The following is a 20136-nucleotide window of genomic DNA, read 5'->3' as shown; positions in this document are numbered from 1 at the left end:
AGACAGAATACTTCAGATGCATCATGGACATTGTTTAGTGGTGATGTCACATTTACGAATCATAGCCATGTAAACAGCCGGAATATACTTTGTGATCAAAAGTATCCGGACACTCCAAAAAAACATAAGGTTTTTTATATTAGGTGCATCGTGCTACCACCTACTGCCAGGTACTCCATATTAGCGACCTCCGAAGTCATCAGACATCGTGAGAGAGCAGAGTGGGGCGCTTCGCAGAACTCACGGACTTCGAGCGTGGTCAGGTGACTGGGTGTCACTTGTGCCATACGTCTGTACGCGAGATTTCCACACTCCTAAACATCCCTAGCTCCACTGTTTCCCATGTGACAGTGAAGTGGAAACGTGAAGGGACTCGTACAGCACAAAAGCGTGCAGGCCGACCTCGTCTGTTGACTGACAGAGACCGCAGACAGTTGAAGAGGGTCGTAATGTGTAATAGGCAGACATCTATCCAAACCATCACACAGGAATTCCAAACTGCACCAGGATCCGCTGAAAGTACCATGACAGTTAGGCGGGAGCTGAGAAAACTTTGATTTCATGGTCGAGCAGCTGCTCATAAGCCACACATCACGCCGTTAAATGCCAAACGACGCCTCGCTTGGTGTAAGGAGCGTAAACATTGGACGATTGGACAGTGGGAAAACGTTGTATGGACTGGCGAATCACGGTACACAATGTGGCGATCCGATGGCAGGGTGTGGGTATGACGAGTGCCCGGTGAACGTCATCTGCCAGTGTGTGTAGCGCCAACAGTAACATTCGGAGGTGTTATGGTGTGGTCGTGCTTTTCACGGAGGGGGCTTGCACTCCTTGTTGTTTTGCGTGGCACTATCACACCACAGGCCTACATTGATGTTATAAGCATCTTATTTGTGGGGTAAGCTGAAAGATGTGTCTGCAAGGACATACCAGCTGCACCCGATAATTTGCCATGACGTATTACTGCAGCTTGTTCGGACATGCCCGCTGATATGCTAAACGTGTGAGCAGTCGCCCCTGCCGGTGGTCATTTTGAACACAACCTGTGACGGGTAGCTGTCTGGACACACGAGGTAATCCACATAACTAGTGTACGCACATGTGTTGTTCTTCAGCGTGTGCGAACACTGTACAAGTGTCAGTGTGGGAACTTTTCAAAGTGCAATATCTCGTAAACGACTCTTACTAGAATTCTGCAGTGAACACCGCTGAGATTCTAACTTATACTGAGCTTAGGTTTTTAGTGCCAATAGGCATTGTTGCATTTAAAAAACTGTATGTTACACAAGAAATACACTTTGTAAGTATTATTACAATCTGTTGATTGGCTAACATTACGAGCCTCTGGTGTTAGGGGACGGGTCGCGCGCGCGCTCGCGCACACAGGCCCGCGCGCGCACCGATTGGTATCTGTTCTGGCGTCCAGCGGCTAGTGGGCAGCGTGTGTTTACCAAGTTGGTGCGGCTGCTACAAATTTGTTTTGATCTCAACAGTCACGTCTTTAACATTTGTGATCTCCAAAAGAGGTCACCACAGCCATCTTCAACTGAAAAAAGTCATGAGGTAACAACAGGGAAAACCAACCCAGTAAATATACTGGACTTTCCTGGTTCGGATTCTGAGGGACTCTGAACATCATGAGAAGGAGAACCATCGGAGCTTCTCGAAACGTCTTCGCAAACACTACACTGGCACGCTCAACACAAATAGGCAAGGAAACAGCTTACGTCTGTTCTGGAAAAATTCGCATCAAAATCTTTGCGGTACAAGAGACGCGTTTCAGAGACGAAAATCACTTCAACACAGAAAACTACAGGATATGCAAAGAAGAACACCGACAGAGTTTGGCACAGCATTTGCAATTCACAAATAGTCATAGACAACATCGAGACTTCAATTCAGTATCAGAAAGAATCTCTACAACAACCTTCAAATCAGGAAACAAAAGATAGACAATCATCAATGAACATGCACCGACAAACGATCACAACAGAAAGAAATCAAAAGTCGAAAACTTTCGTGATGACCTGGAAGAAATAAGAAATAAAATGCCAGAAAGACATGTTAAAATTGTAGTATGAGACTTCAGTGCACAACTAGGCAAGAAGAAGGCTTAAAAGCAAATCACAGGCCCCTACACAGCACACAAACGCACCAACAACAATGGAGAACATCTCATACTTTACTGTCATAATTTTAGCTTAAAAATGATGTCAAAGCAATTTCTAAAGCAAAAACAAAAACTCACAAGATGGAAGACGCCCAGAAACGTACGGGTAGAATTTCAAATCACGTAGCCCTCACAAGCAAAAATAAAAGCGAAATTCTGAATGTGGGCACACGCAAAGGATTCTTGAGTCTGACCATCACTTGCTACAAGTAAAAATTAGGCCAGTCCCAAGAAACAGAAGACAACACAGAAAAAATTATAAGACCTAACCCAGAATACTTCAAGATAAACAAAGACAAAATTATTGGCGAGGTTAGTCAGAGGTCAGCAAGAAATTGGACAGACCTCGCGAAGACAATTCAGGATGCTATGGGTTGGGGTGGAACGCAACTTGTGATTAGGACACTGAACGTAGAATCCAGGCCTGCAAAACAGAACAGATGAGGCATGGTAAGACTTTCACGAAGTCCAGAAACAAGCCTGGAAAGATATTAGAATAGTGAAAAGGACATACGACAAAAGTAGACTACATTAAATCTAGGAGCACTTCAGGAAAATAACACGAGAAATTTCAACAGAATTTTCAGGGAAAAAATTATAGAATAAACTCTTCAGTTGCGAGAAGCCTAAAGAAAAATTACTCTCCACGGAAACAGTACCAAAGCCAGTTTCAAAGCCGCCTTTAATAACAGAGACAGAATAAATTGTAAATCAACTGAAAACAACAGAGCTCCAGGAGAAGACTGTATTATTTCCGAGTTACGGAAACTCAAAAGACCAATCCACAGCAAAGAAAATCCGTGATATTCTTACAGAAATATGGAATGCAGAGAACATTCTACAGTAATGGAAATGTGCGTTGATTCACCCACGCTACAGAGTGACAAGACAGACCGAGGTATCTCAATATTAACGGTCACTAGAAAATTCTCTCAAAGGCGTTACTCAACAGAGTAGAAGCACAAGCTGATACAAAGATTAGTGAATACCTAGGAGTCTGAACGCTCCCAAAGGCGAGACAGACGAACAGCACCGGAGTACACTCGTGGACTTTAAGAAGGCCTACGACTCCAGACAGACAATGGAATAGAATGGAAAATTTATACAGTACTTAAATGAAGTTTCTGCAAAAACACGTCTACGGATATCGTATGAGAAGGCGCAATAAGTAGAAAGAAAGAAAGAACAACAACAAAGCTATGTTCATAAAATACGGAAAGGTTAAGAGTGGAAAAATTCAAATATCTTGGGAATAGGCCTATATAAAAATAGGAGGATCAGACAAGGCATCCAACATGCAAAGAACAGAAAAACTTCAAAATGCGTGCAAACTGACATGGACGCACTAAAATTAAAGAAATATTTCAAGAAAGGTAAACTCAAGCACTACAGTATAGTTGTGTTATCAGAAGCACTCTACGCATCAGAAACGACCACAATCAGAGCATCAGGCATTTTAGAGACACAACAAATAGAACATAAAATCCTTAGAAAATGAGCAGTACATAGAGATGGTATATGGACGAAGAGACCCAACAAAGAATTATGTGAACATACAGACATGATCAGAAAATGCCGACTAACATTCTGTGTTCAGATGCCTAGAATGAACAACGGGAGACTCACAAAGAGGATTGTTTTGATGTAGTAAATAGTTCAATCAAAAAAACCAATTGCTTTCAGGAAATAGATCTAAAACAAGCAGGGATGACTATAGAAATGATAAATGAGAGATTCAGAAACAAAGAAAACGAAATTTGAAGTAAAATAAAGGAATAAATCAGGCAAAATGTGGACGAAGCAAAGGCAACAGGAACACAGCCAAAGAATGAAGAGGTTGTGGGAAGAGAGAAAAAAGAAGGAATCGAGAAAAAATGAATAATCATGCAACATTCTGGTTAACCACTGTCCTGGAGCAAAAATGTGTAATAATAATACTCAAGTGACAAAAGTCACAGGGTATCTCCTAATATCGCATTTCGAAGCTCCTTTAACCCAATCTAGGGCAGCAACTCGACCTATCGTGGACTGAGCAAATCGTTGGATGTCCGCTGCCCAAATATTGAGCCAGGCTGCTTCTGTAGCCCTCCATAATTGCGAAAGTGTTGCCGGGCTGGATTTTGTGCGCTAACTGGCGTCTCGATTGTGTCCCATAAATGTTGGGCGATCTGGGTGGCCATATCATTCGCTCACAAGTCGCGAAGAATTCTGGCCCGGTGACATGAGGCATTTCATCCATAACAGTTCTATCGTTATTTGGTCTCCAGGTAACCGAACGTAACCATATCCAGTGAATTATCTGTTCAGTTTTAGCAGAGGACCCAGCACATTCCATGTAAACACAGCCCACACTATTATGAAGCCACCACCAGCTTTCATAGTGCCTTCTTGGAAATTTGGGTCACGGCTTTGTGCCACTATACCATCGGCCCTTACCAACTGAAATCGGTACTCAACTGGCCAGGCCACGTCGAGGGTCCAACCAGGAGAGGCGATGTCGCGCAGTTAGCAGAGGCACTCGCGTCGATCGCCTGTTGCGGTAGCCCATTAAAGCCAAATTTCGCCGCACCTCCTAACAGATACGGTTATCATACGTCCCACATTGATCTCTGCGGTTATTTGACGCAGTATTTCTTGTCTTTTAGCACAGACAACTCAATCCAAGCGCTGCCGCTCTCCGTCGTTACGTGAAGGCCGTCGGCCACAGCTTTGCCCGTGGTGAGAGAGAGAACCCCTGAAATGTGATATTCTCGGCACACTCTTGACACTGTGGATCTCGGAACATTGAATTCGCTAACGATTTCCGAAAGGGAATGTCCCATGCGTGTAGCTGCAACTACCATTCCTGTTAACTGCTGTGGTGGGGCCATAGTCGTGTCGGAGACTACTTCACGTGTATCACCTGAGCCTAAGTGACAGCCCCGTCAACGCTCTGACCTTTTGTTTACACGACACTGTACGTGCGTATGGCTATCCCATAACTTTATAGTCACATCACTTATACACACATTTTTATAGTATGTATGTATTAAGTGTATATCTCTAAATTGTCGTCTATAGTACTACTCTGAATTGGTTATTTGATCTACGCTTACATAATTCGTTTGGAAGGAATGGAGACTGCCTCTTAGGACGGCGTCAGCGAATTTTTGAGAATATTTTTAAATAGATATACGTTGCATTTATTTTTGATGGATTTGAATTTTACGGTATTCGGTCTGATTACAAACATCTTGCCGGCCGGTGTGGCCGAGCGGTTCTAGGCGCTACAGTCTGGAATCGCGCGACCGCTACGGTCGCAGGTTCGAATCCTGCCTCGGGCACGGATGTGTGTGGTGTCCTTAGGTTAGTTAGGTTTAAGTAGTTCTAAGTTCTAGGGGACTGATGACCTCAGAAGTTAACTCCCACAGTGCTCAGGGCCATTTGAACCATACAACCATCTTGTGGTCACTACTCCTTGTACCCGTCGTGTTGCTCTCTTTTTGCTTAGTATTATTTGTTGCTAAGAGATAAAGTATTTCTTCGCTGCAATTTTCTCTTAGAGTGGATTCCTAAACTGCTTGTTTTGATTTAATTCGGAGAAAGCAATCAGTACGTTTTAGGATGACGTTCTGTGCCTACCAACGATTTTAAACACGTATCTTCGTCAGCCTATCGAGGGTAGATTGAAGTCACCACCAACTGTAGTTGCCTGATTTGAAATCAGGCTCAAGTTTTCTTTGAACTATTCAGGAAGTCAATCTGAGCCGGAACCAGTTACTAATGCATCCTGGTTGTCAAGTAAAACCTCTACTCATACTAACTCCCAGAACTATCTGCTTCTATTTCACTACAAGGTAAAGTACTTGCAACAGTAATAAACACTCCAACACCAGCTGTGTTCAATCTGTCCTTCCTGAACACCGTTCGATCCTTTGTAAAAATTTCGGCTTTCACCAGGTTTCAGTATCTGTAACAATCCGAACTTGAGTGCTGTCATTAGTGCTCGATTCTGTCCGCAGTGCCGCAAGTCGAGGAATCTGCAGCTCCGTGCCGAAAGTCCGCAACCGGTGCTGTCGACGATGCTACAAATGGAGAGCTCTGCGTTCATCTCGCAAGCGAGACTGGAAGTCTTCGCGACTTCAGCCTGCCGAGAGAGAATCTGTCGCCATCCAAAGCGACACACATCCTTAGCACCGACAGGAGCCTCCACCCGCATTTGACTGCAGCCTGTGCTCCTCATTTCGTTCCACATCTCGAATGACTCCCTCCCCCCAATATACTCAGTCGATCTCTTCACCTCCTTAGCAACCGTATCCGGAAGGCGCTCAAACAGCGCCTGGTACTGCAACTTGCAACTACCAGTAATGACTGCGGGCCCAGAGGCTTGCTCTGAAGCATAGCGAGCAAAAGTTTATGTACAGAAACGAAATTGCAGTTAGAAGCATCGAATGCCATCAGAGGGAAACAGTATCTAAGAATGGAGTAATAACCCGATGTTAATTATATTTTTAGAAAATCTTTTCTGAATATATTTGGCTGGGGTGAGACCCGATAGAAGAGTGCAAATGGGACGATAAACAGTTCAAACAAAGGGGAATGTAAGCTTTTGAAGGTTGGAGTTAAGGGAGAACGCCGAAGATAACTTAATAACTTACAAAGATTCTGAATCTAATGGACGAGAAAAATGTATGGCACCACTGAAGGAAGGGATGCTGAGACATTAAGCTGTTGACAATTTGGTAATGAAGGGAAGCGTGTGGTGGGGGTTAAGATTTGTACGAGAAGGCATGTTTACAGTAAGCAGCTTCTAACGAGTGCACACGTGATGGGAGAGGATGCACAGGGTAGCACAGCGCGGAGAACAGAACGAGACGAGTGTCTGTACTGACAGCGACAGCACAAGTCCGTCGCAGTGATGTCGTCAGGAGTGGTTCACCGCGTAACGGAAACATTGCTCGCGCACCGGTCTTGTCGATCGAGGAGGGTATAGTTCTCAGAGTAACGGTTATGGGAGCTCTGCTGAACAGTTTGATCTGGGTACACTCACCTCGAGAGCGGCACACCACTGAAGATAACCGCATTAGTGTACGACTCGCCAAGAGAAGTCGTCTTCTAAAAGTTACAAATGGTGACTAGATCTCGATTTCTGTTGTTAGACGTGAGCGTCATATCCGTGCTACGAGGCCGGGTGGAGCAGATAGCTGCGGGTCAGGTAACGAGGACGGGAAGGCGACGCTTCCGTCGGATTTCCCATTTGTGCCACTGGAGAAACTTTGGCGACAGACATTTGCCACAGAGCAGCGAAACGCGTTTTCGAGTCCTTCGGACGATTTGAGCCTGTTACTGTGAGAGGCCGCAACGCTGTGAAGTAATGGAGCGCCCATTGGGGCCCGAGGGCTGCCGTGAGCTGAGCTGTCAGCTGCGGCGACGGCCCGGCCCACCCTCCCCAGTGCGAGGGGCAGCACTGAGGCAAGAGCGATGCAGGCCCGCCACGGAGGCGCGGGCCGATTCCGAGGTACAGCTTGTCACGCCTCTCGTAGGCGCGCCGGGGGCAAATGACAAAAAATAAAAAGTGAGGGGTCTCGAGACCTGCATGTAGCGTAGTACTCGTATCTTCTTATACACTGCCAAAGCGCACAATCTCGTTTCGTAACCTCGGAGTGGTAACTGCAAAAGCTGGAAGCGCAGACTGTACGGACGCCTATGCGAGAGGTACGCGCACACCGAGCGCCGTGGTGTGCAGCAGCTCCACCGTCGCCACATCGCGTGTCGAGACTGTTCTTCGCCTTTATATTAAGCTGGACTGAATAAAACTGGTAAGAGCTGTCAGCACTGTGCACAAGTGCCCGAGTAGATCCCGTGTACGGCAATTTTGAGTTTGGTTTGCTCGCTCACCTAAATAAGTTTAGGCGACATCACATCGAGGGAGATACGCAGTTATAAGACACAGGACTCGCATTTGGGAAGACGGAGGTACAAATCCTTGTTAGGTCACCCGAGTTTAGCATTTCCGCCGTTCCCCCAAAAGCAGTACGGCAGGTGCCGAGAAAGTTCCTTTCATAAGGACGTGGCGGAATTCCTTTTCCTGTCCTTCAGCTTGGGCCTAGTCGTGGACGGGACGTTTAGTTCAATCTCGAGATAAACTTCTTAGGGCACGATAAGAGCGCATGTGTCACCAGAACCTGCAAGTAAATCGCACGGCATTACCTTCCTTCTGCGCGGAAAGGTGTCACGAAATACGGACGCGTTAATGCAGCGTCTCCGACTGTGCAAAACTCCACTCTATTTCGTCGAGCGCATTCCTGTGTCACGGCAACAGTGGTGCTCTGTATTAGTTGCAAATATGTTCGCTAATTTTCGTAATAGTGAATTAGGACTTGTAGTAATTGCTTTAGAGAGAAATAAGAAAAAAAAGGCGAGGCAAGAAACGAAGAAAAATCTTGATCCACTGTGCCTGGAAAACAAGCCTAGTACATTGAGAATTTCGAACATTGTTTCCTCATCTCGTGCATCACGAAGCAGAGTTTTATGGGTATTTCAAGACGATGAAGCACACTCTTTATCATTTATCAAATCACTTTATGGACACTATCCGTTTCACCCAAAGAACACGTGGCTGCTTTTTTAAGGTATGTTGAGAAAAGAGTAAACACAACGTAAACAGAAGGCATTCGTGGGAGATCAGCTGATGCTGTATTTGGTGTACGAAGCGAACACACAAATTTGCTAAATTCTCCACAAGGGACTGTGGAATGGCAAGAAGACGTCGCGTTCGCGATATAGCGATGAGGCAAAGCAAAAACTTGCATTTATTTGGAAATTAGAAAATTTGCATAATTTTTATCTTACCTTTGGCTTGCAGATCTGTCGCAGTCTTTTTTTTTTTTTGACCGTGTCTTTGGACTCGACATTCCGGTATGTTTCATTTGTCTGGTCATAAATCACAAAAAACTTAGGAAATTCTCCTTTAGTCTTTCCACATTCGTTTTTTGCACGCTGAACAGTCTTGCACAGTTGCAAAACTTCAGAACAATTGTAGAGTCGCGTCGTCCGTCCGTCACGTTCCACCGGGCACGCGGTCTCCTCACCGGCCCTTGTGTTATACTCGGACGTGTCTGGGCGCGGACACGGCACGGACGTGTGTGACAGGACCCTTACTACGCGTGCGCTGGTCGCACCGTGACGTGGGCGGTGTACAATGCTAACGCTGCTAGTGCGGCGCCCTACGCCAGCGGAGTGTCGCGAGCGCAGCGTGGCAGTGGTCCGCGATCGTGTCGCCCGGCACGAGCGCAAATTTTGATCACGGCTCATCCAGGACGTTGTCTGTTGTAGGATGAGAGAAGTAAAATTGGCACGTAATGACTTGTGGATTGTTCGCAAAGTTAATTTATTGATGCGTTTCTATACACACGTTCAAAACATAGCTGTGCTGAAAAGGAAAGGAGGAATTACAGTGTGAAACGCGACAGGACAATCTGCACACTGGTCGCCGTCGAATCGACACGTAACGACGGCCTGCTTCTTTCTGCCAGTCACTATCCGGGACGAACTGGATACGGCCTCGAAGAACGGGGCGTCGACCGAGTCACCTCGGCCCGACGGGCACCGTATTGGGTTCTATCGCTCCTTCACCGGTCTCGAGAGCGCAACACTGATCCGAGTGTGTAAAGAACTCACGATGTCAGTCTTCCGAGTCGGCACAGTATTTACGGAAGGTATCGCGACCCCTGTGCCTAAACCCGCGATCGGCGGCGCCGCAGCACTATCGACCGCCGACTATAAGCTTTTCACACGCATACTGCTCGCCTCTCTGCAGTCTACAGTCGAGGATGCAACATGTGCCTCGGTGGAAGGAGCTTTGTTCACGTGGCGACGTGATCGCTCCGATGTGGACGTGCAATCCTCGTTGCAGTGGATTTGGACCACGCGTTCGACCTCGGCGATCACGGTTTTCTGTCACGGAACGCACATTCCTCCCCCGCGTCTTTGTAGATGTAGTCCTGCGCTCGATTCGAACGATTATCTATCAGAACCCTTCCCTATCCGGCGTTCCGTAAGAGCAAGGATGCCCATTGTCCGCCGTTTTATTTGCAGTAGCTCTGGGGCCAATTGTACAACACGTAGGTGCAATGGTTCGAACGGACACAGGACCTTAATGTCTACTTGGTTCCGAAATTAAACCAATTCGCCCCTGTGCTACCGTACGTCTTACGATTCCTGCGAAGCTACGAGGGCAGTTCAATAAGTAATGCAACACATTTTTTTTTTCTGAAACAGGGGTTGTTTTATTCAGCATTGAAATACACCAGGTTATTCCCCAATCTTTTAGCTACACAACACTATTTTTCAACGTAATCTCCATTCAGTGCTACGGCCTTACGCCACCTTGAAATGAGGGCCTGTATGCCTGCACGGTACCATTCCACTGGTCGATGTCGGAGCCAACGTCGTACTGCATCAATAACTTCTTCATCATCATCCGCGTAGTGCCTCCCACGGATTGCGTCCTTCATTGGGCCAAACATGTGGAAATCCGACGGTGCGAGATCGGGGCTGTAGGGTGCATGAGGAAGAACAGTCCACTGAAGCTTTGTGAGCTCCTCTCGGGTGCGAAGACTTGTGAGGTCTTGCGTTGTCATGAACAAGGAGAAGTTCGTTCAGATTTTTGTGCCTACGAACACGCTGAAGTCGTTTCTTCAATTTCTGAAGAGTAGCACAATACACTTCAGAGTTGATCGTTTGACCATGGGGAAGGACATCGAACAGAATAACCCCTTCAGCGTCCCAGAAGACTGTAACCATGACTTTACCGGCTGAGGGTATGGCTTTAAACTTTTTCTTGGTAGGGGAGTGGGTGTGGCGCCACTCCATTGATTGCCGTTTTGTTTCAGGTTCGAAGTGATGAACTCATGTTTCATCGCCTGTAACAATCTTTGACAAGAAATTGTCACCCTCAGCCACATGACGAGCAAGCAATTCCGCACAGATGGTTCTCCTTTGCTCTTTATGGTGTTCGGTTAGACAACGAGGGACCCAGCGGGAACAAACCTTTGAATATCCCAACTGGTGAACAATTGTGACAGCACTACCAACAGAGATGTCAAGTTGAGCACTGAGTTGTTTGATGGTGATCCGTCGATCATCTCGAACGAGTGTGTTCGCACGCTCCGCCATTGCGGGAGTCACAGCTGTGCACGGCCGGCCCGCACGCGGGAGATCAGTCAGTCTTGCTTGACCTTGCGGCGATGATGACACACGCTTTGCCCAACGACTCACCGTGCTTTTGTCCACTGCCAGGTCACCGTAGACATTCTGCAAGCGCCTATGAATATCTGAGATGCCCTGGTTTTCCGCCAAAAGAAACTCGATCACTGCCCGTTGTTTGCAACGCACATCCGTTACAGACGCCATTTTAACAGCTCCGTACAGCGCTGCCACCTGTCGGAAGTCAATGAAACTATACGAGACGAAGCGGGAATGTTTGAAAATATTCCACAAGAAATTTCCGGTTTTTTCAACCAAAATTGGCCGAGAATAAAAATGTGTTGCATTACTTATTGAACTGCCCTCGTACAAACTGCATTTGGACATTTCGTGAGTGCTGACCTTGTTTCTAAAATTCGTTACGACGCCTTAACATTGGCCTGACCAGTGTCGGGAAGAGAGCGCGAGCACTGTTTCTCGGAGCGATGCGCCGACTGTGTCATTCCTACGGAGTCAACCGAACAGGCACCGTGGTCGACCGAGTGGCGCGACAATAATTGTAGAACTCTCTGATCCCTGTCGGTCGTACTTCGCCCACGCTCGGTCACATTAGTCACATTACGACGTTCCTCGTTGACAACAGCAATCTGCCGGACGACCGACGTCTACACGACCGGCCACGACGAAAGGCTATTATCGCCTGTTACAGAGACACCAACGCGCCGGCGTGGCTGAACGACACCACCCCGCCGTGCCCTGGAAGAGTGTACGGCGTGCGATCCGTCTCCCCACGCAAGTGCGGGCTTCACGGTACGTCATGGTGAGTGACGAATTCCCTAATGGCCAACGGCTGCCCTTCGTTCACTTGTACCTTTGTGTCCACGTTGCGTCGTAATTGATACTGTCGCTCTCGGCTGCACGTCGGCTTTGGCTACTCACACGGTGAACGTCGGCGACCCGCGTCGGTCGTTTCTGACGTTCTGTTCCACGCGATGCTGTGCACTTCGCAGCCGCCAGGGAAAATGAAGTCGGTCGGATTGAAGTGAATGGCGCTGTACTATTTCTTCCACGGCCGTGTCAAAGAAGTGTTACGTTATAGTCGTTCCTTTTGGACAAACACACGGGCTTACATACTGGGGGAAATATCGGTCCTTCTTTCCCAATTATCTGGGTTGGTTGTTTATGGACCTTCCGGATAGCTGGTGTGTTCCAGGTGCGAGGAAAGATAGACGGCGATGGTCCACGAAAGTCAGCTGCTGTAGGATTTTCTTTACCTAGTTGGCAGGATCTTTAGCTCGTAATTAAAAAAAGAAAATGCATCTCCACCTGCCATCACTGTTCCCAGACCCGCGAGCAGAGCGACACAGCGGCCCGGCCTCTGGTGGCGACCCGTACTCTCTCTGCCGCCGTGCTTCACACCCCACAGAGATTGTAAAAAAATAAGGTAAAATGTGCTCAAACGCTATGACTGACAATTGATCGGCTCAGGTTCGAATCCCAATACTACCATCATTTTTTCCTTATTTTATTCCTTGTAGTTAGTTGATTAATTATAAAATATAAATATATTGAAACAGCTCAGTATATACACACAAATTCAATATATTCAACTTAGTTAGGACTACTAACCTAGTAAGTCAAAACGCTATAAGCCACTACATCGTAGCACAAGCCGCCAGTGTCCACAAGTGTCTGGCTGAGCCTCGGACGGACAAGGTGTGGTGTGAGGATTCCCCGCTGATGGCGAATGGCAAGCATCACATTGGTGTCGAGAGTGCGATGCGCCCGCTATCCGGTATGTTAAACTGCATTCTTCCTGTTCCTTCTTCACTGCTCTCGTCTTGGCCTTACAATTAGTTTGTCGGCGACGCCATCTTCGTTTGATTACTGGGTGTTCGATGAATAATTGCAAGTTTTGTGTACGTTGTGTTTGTCAGTGCGAAATTTTGCTGCAACCGTATAGGTGTTGCCCTCAGCGAAATCAGTGCAATTTTGGTATTAACTTAGGTTTTGCTGACATTTGTGTACGATATTGCGAAGTAGGGGCGAGGAACAAGGGCACCGTTGCATGGCCACTGCAGTGGTTTGCATCTCCTCTGTACATCGATATCCTGTCCGCGTGCGCCGAGTCGGATCGGAAGAGCGCTCACTGCCGGCACGTTTCGTAACCCTCCTCTTCTCGTGCAACGTCCTTGCCCTGCCTTCCCTGGTTTGTTTATTCGGGTCGCATAATACCGTTATTAAATAAACTACACGGTTTGCTGCTCAGAGATGAGCAATGATTTTGAGATGGCTTGCAAATATCTCGGCAATCTGCACTGTTCCGCCAGTCTAATTGTAAAGAAAGCAACAGCTACTGGGAACTCGAAAATGGTGAAAAACGTTACATTCTAACTACCGCAGAACTACCATTCATTCAGATAATTAAGAATGACATGTCGGGCATTTGAAACCAGCGACCGCTCTGTCCTGTGGCGTGTGGCGTCAACTCGTTCCTGTATTTGTCACTTGGCCGTTGTGTCCGCACTGGTGGCTGTCTTTCACTGGACCGTTAAATCATCGAGTGCGCTCGCATTTAAGTTGGCGTCTTTTGCTGAAACCAAAGCTTTCAGCGGAACTGAGAAAAAGCTATCTTAATATATATTGGTGCAAGTCCCATTTGCAAAACGCAACTATTTCTTCATTTTCTTTAATTTTCGAAAGATGATTCGACCAACTTGTGTTATACCCAGTACACTGGTGGTTTTTTTCCCCCTAAAACATGAAGTAAAGTGAAGGTACGGTCAACCCGATGGTTGATTTGAACCAAACAGTGCTGGAATAGACACGGGTCTATTGGAAGTGTTAGGCTTTTGCCCTGGTACGGCCATTCGAGGGACTTCAGTGACCAGTTGTAAGGCAGACAAAGTTCAACGAGAACTAGTCATTTTTCATATTTTAAACGACTACTAGAGGTGGAAGAAGCACTAAGAGTCCCGGCACGAAACGGGAAGTGAACCCGAAACCTGCGGAGTTTTAATCCGTCACTTGTCGACTCTGGCACCAAGCTTAGTATGGTAAAGGGGGCCCGCACGGTCCAAGGCGCCGCTTCCCGAGCGGGAAGCCGCGCCCGTCCCCGGCACGGATCCGCCCGGTGGATTAGTGTGCCGGCCAGCCAGTGGATGGTTTTCCATCTGCCTCGGCGAATGCGGGCTGGTTCCCCTTATTCCGCCTCAGTTACGCCGTCGGCGATTACTGCGCAAACAACGTTTCCACATACGCGTACACAAACATTTGGGGTAAACTCGTGTGGTATGAGACGTTCCCGGGACGGTCAACTGAGGGCCGAACCGCACAATAACCGTGGGTTCGGTGTGGTGCGGCGGTAGGACTGCTGTGGCGTGTTGAGTACTACTGAGGGCTACGTTGGGACGAAGCCTCTCCGTCGTTTCTAGGTTCCCGATTTAATACAATACAGGGTGTACATAAAGTCCGGGAACACTTTCAGTTATTTATTGCACAAGAACTAAACATTGTACAGATTCCGTACACACTGCAATTTGAGGGGAAACTCGGAAAGTTTTTTTACAAATATTCGATATGCGAACCATGAGTGACCCGGCAGACGTCAATACGGAAATCGGATTCTTGCCATACCCGTCCCAGCACGGCATCGTCGACTGTGGCAGTCGCTTCCCGTATTCTCTCCCGGAGCTCTGCTATATCACGTGGTAGAGGCGGTACATACATCAGATCTTTAATGTGTCCCCACAGAAAAAAGTCACACGGAGTGAGATCTGGTGATCGAGGAGGCCATTTCATGAAACAGCTGTCCCCTTCTGTTGCACGGCCGATCCATCGATGCGGCAGCTCGTGTTCAGGTGCCCACGAACTCCACGATGAAAATGGGATGGAGCCCCATCCTGCTAAAATGAACAGAGAGTCCGATTGAATTGAGGCATCAGCCATTGCTGCAACGCCGGCCGTGGTGGCAGAGCGGTTCTAGGCGCTTCAGTACGGAACCGTGCGACCGCTACGGTCGCAGGTTCGAGTCCTGCCTCGGGCATGGATGTGTGTGATGTCCTTAGGTTAGTTAGGTTTAAGTAGTTCTAACTTCTAGCGGACTCATGACCTCAGAAGTTAAGTCCCATAGTGCTCAGAGCCATTTGAACCATTGCTGCAACATGTCCAAGTAGGAATATCCAGTGACAGTGTTCTTGGCGAAGAAGAGTGGCCGGTACAGTTTTCTACGTGACATTACACAAAAAACATTTACCTTAGGGGAATCACGCTCAAATTCAGTGCATTCGTGTGGATGCTTTGTCCCTCAGATTCGACAATTATGCCTGTTCACTTTCCCATTAGTGTGAAAAGTGGCTTCATCGCTAAAAATTGAGCGATCAACAATGCCATTCCCATCCTCATTCAGTTGTTACAGGTGTGAACAAAACTCAAAACGCTTGTCTTTGTTGTCGTCATTGAGCTTCTGCACTAGCTCCAATTTGAATGGTTTCACAGACAGATTCTGTCGCAGGACTTTCCATACTGTCACTGGAGCCATTCCGAGTTCACGGGATGCACGACGCACCGATTTCTTTGGACTCCTTCTGAATGTCTCTCGCACGCGCTCCACATTCACTTCACACACACACACTGGGACGTCCGCTTCTGTTTGCTGGGCACAAGCAACCCGTCGTAACGAATTTGTTGTGCCAGTGGTAAATGGCCTTCATTGTTGGTGGCTTCTTACCGTACTTGGTTCTAAACATCCGTTGAACAGCTGTAGGGCACTTGTTTTTGTCGAACTCCCAACACACAGAAAGCTCTCTCCGCTCGTGAACTCGCCATGTTTGCGACTAGCGCTGACTGTCGGTAAATTACCAAACTACGCTGTGGCGGTGTACATAAAAAAAACTTTCCGGGTTTCTCTTCAAAATTACATGTATGATCTGTACAGTGTATGGTTCTTGTGCAATAAATAATTGAAAGTGTTTCCGGAGTTTACGTACACCCTGTACAATACAATACCGTCGTAAAGGGCTTTCAAGTTGTAAATGACACATCCTGGCTTAACACTCAGAGTTCTTTTCATTCCTGTCACTTTGCATCGAGAAATTCATTGTTTCTGAGACACTGTTGCGATTGTGACTAGTAGATGTGTTGAAACTACGCTTTGTCGCTTAGCATCTGAAATGATTTGTTGCGGGTAGTTTGACGAAAATTTTCACATAACTTCGTTAGTAAATATTTCTAATTGTAAAGCAGATTATAAAAAATTACATGTTTCTACCGGCTGACGTGAGTGGAAAATGACTCGTTCGTATGTAATTAAATGGCTGCTACCTGTCTTGTGCGCTTTTAATTGGCCGTGGACGCACGGAGCTGTGAATACTTCTACAATGATTCCTTGTGCAGAGGAATAAAATGAGAATTTAATTATATTTCGGGACTTTGCTCCTTCGCCGAAGTTATGTTAGTCATACCTCGCCGACTTCTTCTGTCCGTCTCACGCCCTGAGTGAGTCGTAACTATTGTACAGTGGTCCCGGTCATTTAGTGATCACTCGAAGTTACCTAAACTTTATCAGACGATGGCAGTGTACGGCTTAGTTTTGTTTCAAATAATGTGCCCGCTGCAGTCGTAATTGACGACGTCGTCGGGTCAGCAGGGGAACAAGCAGAGGTCGTGTGTTGTGGTGCTCGACGTTCGACAGTGGCCTTTTAACGCTGTGCTGCGAAACACACGTGCCTGCATCAGCACTGTGTTCTGTCGTCGGATCTGCCACAGACGGCTGCCTGTCCTGCTGTACACTGCTGGCAATCCTCCATTCTCCACGCTTTGCCACGAGAGGTTGACGTGACTTACTCGTCGTTTCATCATCCTTCTACCATTTTTCGCAGTGCGCGAGCAGCGGACCGAATTCGGCGTTTCCGAGATTCTCGAGCCCAGGCTCAGAGCCATAACATTCTGACCTTTGTCAAAGTCACGTATAACAGCGGATTTCTGCATTCGCTGTAACGACTCTGCTCTGCTCATATATATATATTTCCTCACCACGTCACGTGACCGCAACACTACGAGAAGGCATTCAGTCTCGCGGTGGGCAGTGGTCATAATGTTTCGGCACAGTCAGTGTACAGTCGATGTTCCCTGTACCGTATAGTAGTAATTTTCAAAACATGCCCATTCCTTTTCAAAGTAAAACAAGGCCCAACTGGTTCTGGTCTCCCTCCCACCCCTGTTGTAACGGGGGAATGTTCCGTTGCGTGCTGCTCCCATTATTTCTTTTTAAGTTAGTGTTTTCCAAACGACTAAAATACCGTCTGCTTTCGGCCTGCCGGTAGTACGCCATTGGAGGCTCGTAGAGGAGGCGGCGCGGTCAGTTTTCTGCACGAGGCGGGTTGTGGAAGTTAGTTTTTTGTTATACGCTGTGTACTGTTGCATTTAATTCAATGCACTGAGAATGCTGGGCAGCTGTGAGGCCTAGTCAAGTTCAGACCCAAAGTACGGATTTTATTGAAAACTCTTCCCAGTGTCCTTGGTGTCAGAACACGAACTCATTAGTGCGTGACAGAACATACTGAAAATTATCAAAAGTGGTATAAAAACAAGCGCGCGACTCCATACTTCATTTTTTTAGTTTTGTTAAATCTTTTTAAAGCATTAGTTCGAATGAGACGTTTCTTTTGTCACACGCCGGAACCTGGATTGGAGATAACAGAAGCAGGACAAGGCTCATTCGTCAACGGAGCCACAAAGTGCGAGGCAGCAGCGCCAACCCGTGTTGTGCGCGTCTAAGGCGTTCAGCCTGACTGGGTTGCCTCCAAACATGTCTCTGGTTGAAGGCATATGCGACACTCATCGGTGAAGGGAACATGATGCCAATCCTGAGCGGTCCATTCGGCATGTTGTCGGGTCCACCTGTACCGCGCTGCACGGTGTCGTGGTTGCAAAGGTGAACCTCGCCATGGACGTCGGCAGTGAAGTTGCGCATCGTGCAGCCTATTGAGCACAGTTTGAGTCGTAACACGACGTCCTGTGGCTGCACGAAAAGCATTATTCAACATGGTGGCGTTGCTGTCAGGGTTTCTCGGAGCCGTAATCCGTAGCTAGCCGCCATCCACTGCAGTAGTAGACCTTGGGTGGCCTGAGCGAGGCATGTCACCGGCACTTGCTGTCTTTCTGTGTCTCCTCCGTGTCCGAACAACATCGCTTTGGTTCACTTCGAGACGCCTGGACATTTCCCTTGTTGAGAGTCCTTCTTGGCACAAAGTAACAATGCGGACGCTATGGAACCGCAGTACAGAGAACATGAGCCGCGTACCTCCTGCCTGGTGGAATGACTGGAAGGGATCGGCTGTCGAACTCCGTCTAATAGGCGCTGCCCATGCATGGTTGTTTATATCTTTGGGCAGGTTTGCTGACATCTCTGAACAGTCAAAGGGACTGTGTCTGTGATACAGTATCCACAGTCAACGTCTGTCTTCAGCAGTTCTGGGAACCGGGGTGATGCAAAACTTTTTTTGATGTGTTTTTTTGCAGACTTGGTTACATATAGCTGGTCCGTCGGTGATAGTTGCGTATGGAACACAGACGAACAATAAAACTACCAGTCTGGACGTTTTTTGGACGTGACAAAGTGGTTCTTCCTGAAGGTAAGACCCAAAGAGCGACACTTAACTGCGTTCTGGAGACGTAACTACGTTCTGTGCCGTGTGGGACTTAACACCTGAGGTCATCAGTCCCCTAGAACTTAGAACTACTGAAACCTAACTAACCTAAGGACATCACACACATCCATGCCCGAGGCAGGATTCGAACCTGCGACCGCAGCAGCAGCGCGGTTCCGGACTTCGCGCCTAGAACCGCTCGGCCACCGCGACCGGCGTGCCGGGTGTACTGTGCAGCGATATTACTTCTGTAAACGACGTCTTTTGTCCATATTCACGCGTAGGACGAAAAAATAATGTTAACTTGGGTGCCTGTACGCTTCGGCTGCTGACGCGCACGCAGATGACCGTTCCTCTTGCGCCTTAGGATGCTGTCACGAGAACGCTTCGGCGTCGACATGCAGGTAGTCGAATGAAAGGAGAGGAGGAGTTGTCAGTTTTGTTGCATTTAGCGCTCCTGGTGGCTGCTAGTGCTCGGGGCTCCTTCCACGACGGCGTGTCTCGTACGAAACGGTCGAACAGTGTGAGTGCCTCGGCGTACTCTTACAGTTCATTAGTGACTTTTCCTAGGCTGCAGGATGTGATTCAAAGTGATGGCGACCTCGCAAGAACTGCGTAATCCTGGGAACTGCGGCGCGCTGAGGCCGTTTTCTCTGGTCGTGTTGCACAACACGGGCCGCACACCCACGTGTCCGGTCGTCTGATTTGTGTTTTTGCACATTTTGGGTTACCGTCAGTAGAGTGGGATGGAACACTATCCGATTTTCAGAATTCAACAGTCGTCATACTGATGATAATAAATGTAAGCTGGCGACTCACTCACTGAACACACTTCTCGCTACCGCACTCGGTCATTTGTGTGGTGTTGAAATTTCCTCTTAAACCACCTCACCTGATACGTACGTCACTATATTAATTCCATTCTTTGAATCTGTCGATGTAATCGTTCTCGCAGTAAGCTGCGCGAAAACTTGGGTTCTGGTTTTTGATAATCAGTGCTGTAAGCCACTATCTGAAGAAACAAAGTGTGGACCCAGGCCGGTTCCTGTTAAACGTGACTGGGCGGCATTCTGAGAACGCCGAGAGATAGCGGCCACTGGTGTGTTTATCGCCAGTTCCGACATCTGC

The 20136-nt window shown here is 47.5% G+C and overlaps 1 protein-coding gene across 2 annotated transcripts in view; it reads left to right on the top strand.

The window, feature by feature from the left end:
• The window catches only part of LOC126460616 (serine/threonine-protein kinase NLK), a 450646-nt gene that overhangs the window by 155731 nt on the left and 274779 nt on the right, over positions 1-20136 (top strand). The window lies entirely within an intron of this gene.

The sequence above is a fragment of the Schistocerca serialis genome, chromosome 1, assembly GCF_023864345.2.
Source record: "Schistocerca serialis cubense isolate TAMUIC-IGC-003099 chromosome 1, iqSchSeri2.2, whole genome shotgun sequence".
In the NCBI taxonomy this organism is placed as follows: Eukaryota; Metazoa; Arthropoda; class Insecta; order Orthoptera; family Acrididae; genus Schistocerca; species Schistocerca serialis.
Note: the sequence above shows the minus strand (reverse complement) of the source record. Positions and strands in the feature narration are given on the sequence as shown.